Source organism: Anas platyrhynchos, chromosome 1 (assembly GCF_047663525.1).
Source record: "Anas platyrhynchos isolate ZD024472 breed Pekin duck chromosome 1, IASCAAS_PekinDuck_T2T, whole genome shotgun sequence".
Classification (NCBI taxonomy): domain Eukaryota; kingdom Metazoa; phylum Chordata; class Aves; order Anseriformes; family Anatidae; genus Anas; species Anas platyrhynchos.
Window position 1 is genome coordinate 158,736,598 of NC_092587.1, and position 6,676 is coordinate 158,743,273.

Below are 6,676 nucleotides of genomic sequence, written 5' to 3' on the forward strand. Positions count from 1 at the left end.
ATGGGTCCCTTCCAATTCTACATGTATGATTCTAAGTAGACAACCAGGTAGGCATCAACGGAGTTAAGTAATATACTGTACTACTTAAACCAAGAAGTAAGACTTGAGCACTGAGACAGCATTTAGACAAATTAGCCATTAGGTTTTACTTTCACCAACCTCTAATCAGTAAAATTGAATAAAGGTTGAAAATGTCATGACAAATGCCTTCACTTTAATTCTAAGAGCACAACTTGAAATAATCTTTCATTGGATCGTAAGGCACACCGTTGTTTATTTATTTATTTACATTTTTATTTATTATAGTTATTAAAAATGTAGTTTTGCTACAGCAATATATTTTCTTGAACTAATGTTTAATGGTTTCCAAGTTTGTTCAGAGCAAGAATCCTTACCCCATTATACATCCTGCTTTTTATGTTATCAACATGATTTTTAGGAAAAAAAAAAAAAAGTTTGTATTTCCCCAGAGCTTATACTGTTCACCTTCATTTGCTTCTAGAACTTAATTATTCAATGAAAAGACTACATTTTGAGGTTTTCAAATTAAAAGCTACTTATCCATACACACAGAGGAGTACCTCATATATGTTGGGGCATAGTGCAAACAAAGGCATTCATTCTAAGAGGAGGCTGAGCAAGGGTCAAATCACAATAAAGGACCTAAGGGCTCTCTGATTTAAGCTTCTAAACAAGGTAAATTTTAACAAACCTCAGAAAATTACAATACTAATTAGAAATAACTGAACCTAATTGTTTACGAGTAGGACTTTTTAATACTATTACTTTTAATTCAATATGGTTGTCAACATAGATATTATATTTTTCAGTCCCTTCTCCCTTAAATGTCTCAGTCTCTTCTCCATTAAATGTCTGCAAAACACCCAGAAACCTGTAGACATTATGTACTTAGTATAGGATACAGATATTACTGCATAGTTCTATATATTAGTAGATAGCGCACTATACTAATCTAGAAAATTCATAGAGCATACAACCTGAGAAAGAATAGGACCAGCAAGCCATTTGAATGCATTAAAGGACCAGGAACTATTACGGATTTGCAGTTCCTGGAGTACAGTCACTGGGAGTTTAAGTAAATTAATTTATACAGTTTCTGTGACTATTAATATTTTACTGTTCATATTCATTCAAACTAGCAAAGACCTTTTTGAGACTGAATATTACTATAATGAATAAGTATTTTAGCAAAGATTATATTTATGAAAAAATGTTTTATTTATTGTTTTAATATATGGAATAGAAGTTACTGAAATGATAGCCATAAGCTCTGTTTTGCTTCACCGAGTGATAGCGTCCACGTGAAAAAGAGAGAAGAAAAAATAAATATATTTGCCTTTGGCACTTGTTCATCCTGACTTGCAGAGGTGAATAGGATAAACGAAGCAGCAGACAAAGATTTGGTTATTTGATACTTTCCAAGGCCCTTTGCCTTTTGATAAAGCTAACCAAAATGACAAAAGAGAGTCTTCAGAGAGATTTTCATACAGTTTATAGCAAATCAAAAGAAAAAAACAAGGTGGTGGATGTGGGGGGGAGGTTAACACCCAATCTTGTGAGCTTATTGTAAGATCCGACAGGCAAAGGACATTTTCTCTGGTTAATGGGCACGTTATAGGGGCCCATTGTAAAGGTTGAGTTTACAGTTATAATAATAAAAGTGTAATCCACTCTCTCAGAGCTAAATCAGCCCCACACTACCAATGAATAAAATTTAGCTTCATGGTCTTCGGTAGTCATAAGGTAATTATATTATGTAAATGTGCATTTGAGGACTGAAAAGTAAATAGTTCAATTCTAGGATGAGATTTCTTATTTCAGTCAAAATTTGGCAATTCCCTAACTTCACTTTTCAGTTGTTTAAAATGAGTACGTTTGTATTTGTCCGGACACATAGCCTGCTATTTATGTAATTGGTTCTTTGCAGACATGAAAGAGAATGACGTTCATGCTCTGTGAGAGAATCTGGATCATTCAGCAATAAAACACAGGCCTTTTTCATTTAAGTTACAGGAAAGCTTAAGATAAGACAAAGCAGCTGTACAGTGTTAAACCATTTCTTTTATTAGAGTTACTCTGTAATAACAACAAAGAAAATGTATTTGCTGTCTATTTACTTACAGCAGAAACAACCAGATGTTTGAAAGAAATAAAAGATAATGTACAAATATCAAATCTAAAATATATATGCATATACATACACACAAAAGCATATGTGCATGCAGATAAATATAAATTAAAAAATAATAATCTTTGATCCTTTGGACAAGTGCTAGTTTTTCTTTGTTTATATTTTGTTGCTGTTGTTGATGTTGAGGCAGAACATTAAACTACCTAACTAGCAGCAGAAAAAGATTAGTAGGTAGCAATTCTGTAAAAAATGAGCATTTTCAAAGTGGTTCATGAACTGACAATGATTAAAGAAAACTCCACTTTTGCAAAGAAAAAATATGTGGAATAAATAGCAATATTTTCCATTTGTTCAAAACCAGAGGCCTCAGCTGAATTACTATTTTCAAGTTTGTGCACCATAATTTAAGAATTTAGAACAGCCAGAAAAAGACCAGAGGATAAAGAATAGTCATTGCCTAGAAAATATAATTTCTGTAAAAAGACTGAATGAGCTGGGACTGTTTATTCTAACGAAGAAGAAACTATGGAAAGAACATGGTGGTAGTTTATATAATACATGAAAGTATGCTGTAAAGAAGAAACAATTTCTTAGGAAAATAATAATAGTCTTCAGTTCTAATTGCGGAAAATTAGGTTAGATGTTACTAAGAAACCCCCATGGAACTTTATAACAAAGATAGCAGAACATGTAAATAAACTGAGAGGTTCTTAAATCTCTGTTACGGGAGGTCTTACAGGAAGTAAGTAGGACAAACAGCTGTCAAGGCTATCGTGTGTACAACTAATTCATCCTTGGAGCAGGAGTTTCACTTCAACTACTTCAAGTCTTCTAAGATCAACAGTGAGGTTTTTTGTTTTGTTGTTGTGTTTGGGTTTTTCTTTGTTCCATCAACAAAACGTTTCACTATGATCATCACTGATGCATTTTTAAGACATGACCTTTTGTCTTACAGTTACTGTGACTAAATGTATGCATGCAATGTAATCTAAATTCTGAAGGCTAGACAGGGAGACGCAGTATCATAGGTGTACTATAGGTGTACTATACAGGTGTTCTTCATTATTCCCTTTATTACAAGAGGAGAGAATTCATGTTCTTCTCATGGAAGAATACTTAATTCAAAGCTCAGCACAGTGTAAACTCACTGGACTCAGTGATCTCGGAGGTCTCTTCCAACCTAGATGATTCTGTGATTCTGTGAATCACTTCCAAAAGCAAGTGAGATGATTAATTAGCAGGTACATTGCAATCCACTTAGTATATCATAAAATCATACATGTAGAATATCCGGAGTTGGAAGGGATCCACAAGAATCATTGAGTCCAACTCCTGGCTCCACACAAATACCAGACCATACATCTGAAAGCACTGTCCATACGCTTCTTGAACTCCAGCAGGCTCTGTGCTGTGACCACATGCCTAGGGAGCCTGTTCCAGTGCCCAACTACCCCCCAGTAAAGAACCTTTTCCTAATATCCAACCTGAACCCCTCCTGACACAATTTCATGCCATTCCCATGGGTCCTGTCGCTGTTTACCAGAGAGATGAGCACTTGTCCCTCTGCTCCCCCTCATGAGAAAGCTGTAGACTGCTCTGAGGTCTCCTCTCTCCTCTACTCTGAACAAACCAAGTGACTTCAGCTGATCCTCATATATCTTGCCTTTTAGAGCCTTCACCATCTTTGCAGCCCTCCTTTGGACACCCTCTGATAGTTTTATGTCCTTTTTACGTTGTGGCACCCAAAACTGCACACAGTACTCGAGGTGAGGCTGCACCAGTGCATAGTAGAGCGGGACAATCATTTCCCTTGACCGACTAGCAATGCCATGCTTGATGCGTCTTAGGATACACCTTGGCCTTTTGGCTGCCAAGGCACACTGCTGACTCATATTCAACTTGCTGTCAACCAAAGCCATCAGATCCCTTTCTGCAGGACTGCTTTCTCATCCCACAGTTGTTATATACAGTTGTTATATATGTCCCTTCCCAGGTGCAAAATCTGGCAGTTCTTGTTAAACTTCATGCAGTTGGTGATCGACCAGCCCTCACATTTTTCAAGATCTCTCTGCAAGATCTCTCAAACTGTGAGGGAGCCACCAGCTCCTCCCAGTTTAGTGTCATCTGCAAACTTACATAATACACTGCCAAGTCCTGCATCCAAGTTACTTGTGAAAACATTAAAGAGTATGTTTCTCTTAACACTTAATGTTATGTTTTCATGGACTTGTTAAACTGTACTATCATTCACGCTGTTCAGTGCTAGCTGTTTTTTTAAGCCTCAGGTGTGTCCCCTGACAAATGAGAAGTCAAAGCTAGAACGTGTGCTGCATAGATACGTATTTGTACAATAATTACTGTCTCTAATTAAAAACAAACAAACAAAACTCTTTCAGATGTTCTATCTTTTTATATATAATGACAGATAATGTTAGACTACTGAGAGGAGTGCTGATTTCTTGTTAGATCAAAAGTTTTAATTTGTGCTTCATGAAGGATTCATTGAAATAATTTATTCTAGAAATAGAGATATCAAGGGTAACTGTGAAATGGTCTAAATCCATAGAAAAATAAATGAGATTACTTCATGTGAGACCTTAGTGGGTGAGTGGTAAAAAATACCTTTTTGGTATGCAAGTGTTTTTTGTTTTCTTTTGTTTTGTTTTGTTTTCTGCGGTCTCAGCTATTCCCAATTGGTTTGAAAACATTTTAGAAACTGCGTCTGACAAATTCTAACTGTTTTTCCATACTCATTTTGGTGATACGGAGTTGATACTGAGTTTCTAGTGCTTGGTTTTAATCATTAGTTAGTTGTGCTTCCTTATAAGTTGTTTTTTTTTTTTTTTTTCCTTGAAAATTGAATTACTGTAAATGGTTTGTTTTTCTGTTAAGCATAAATATAAAGGAGAGATTTGTCACCATTAGGGATGCTTGGACTCTGTCATTAACATTTTTTTTCTTTGAAAGGAAAAGTTTTACAAATGATGGATGCTAAAGGTTATGTATTCAGTTTAGAAGAACTTTTTGTGATAATCAGCTTTATTTTGTCCCAGAAGAAAAACACATATACAGATTGTATTTATTGGAATGGAAATACAACGCTTTGATGTAAGTCTCGTTAGAAAGTAAAAAAGAGACTAAACCAGACACAGTGGTTTGTACAGACTGCGTGTTTCCAAATCTTTTTGACATTCTGTCCAGAAGAATCAACCAGGCAACCAAGGGGATTGAGAAGAGACTTCCTAAGTGATTTTAAAAAGTAATACAGTTTCTTAATTCATCAACTGTTATTAAATTAGTTTGCTCCCTCAACTGTCACCTCAGGTTTCATTCAAACAGCATTCTACAGTAATATCTAACCGCAGGACATGTATTCACAAAACCATTTAAAATGCATCTTTTTTTTGCAGATGTTCTCTGTGTATTCTTCCATACAACAATTTCTTTTTAATGACTGTGGAACAGCAATACTGTTAAGAAGATAAGATTAAAGAGCATAAATTATGTGTTTAACTTAGGAATTGTTTAGTATATCAAATAGTTGGGCATGTCCTTCTCCTTCAAAGCAAGTGCTAATATAATTAACGAACTTTCCTTTTGAAATGAACAGTACATTAAAAGAAATTTTACAAGTGTACATATGCATAAAATCTATTCACAAGCATTAATGTGTGCATACTATATTGGATTTATATGGCAAGGTTTTGGTAGCAGGGGGCTGCAGGGGTGGCATCTGTGAGAAGAGTCGAGAAGATGCCCCTTGTCTGAAAAGGGCCAGTTTGAGCCATATGCAAAGGGACCTGCTGCTGACCAGAGCCAAGCCAGTAAGGGAGGTTGATTGAACCTTAGTGAGAACAGATTTAAGAAAGGGAAAATAAAATTAAAAACAAACAGCAACAACAACAACAAAATGCTGTACAACAGTAGCTGGGAGAAGGGAGTGAGAAACAGCCCTGCAGACACCAAGGTCAGTGAAGAAGGAGGGCAAGGAGGAGCTCCAGGTGCCCCAGAGCAGTTTCCCTGCGGCCTGTGGAGAGGCCCCTGGTGGAGCAGCCCCCTGCAGCCCATGGGTCCCACATGGAGCAGATCTCCATGCTGCAGCCCGTGGAGAAGTCCCTGGTGGAGCAGGTGGATGTGGCCTGGAGGAGGCTGCGGCCTATGGAGAGCCCCTGCAGGAGCAGGCCCCAGGCTGGAGCTGCAGCCCATGGAGAGGAGCCCGTGCAGGAGCAAGGGGCCTGGGGAGAGATGCTGCCTGTGTGGGACCTGTGCTGGAGCAGTTTGCTCCTGGGGGATGGACCCCATGGTACAGACCCATGTTGGAGCAGTTATTTAGGAGCTGCTGCCTGTGGGATGCCCATGCAGGATCAATTCAGATAGGATGGCAGGAGCAGAGGTGGAGAGTGACAGTGAAGAGTGATGGAGATGAAGCATTAGGGACTGACCACAGCCCTCATTCCCTTTTCCTCTGCACCGCTTGGGGGGAGGAGGTAGAAGAGGGTGGGTGGGGGAAAGGTGTTTTTAATT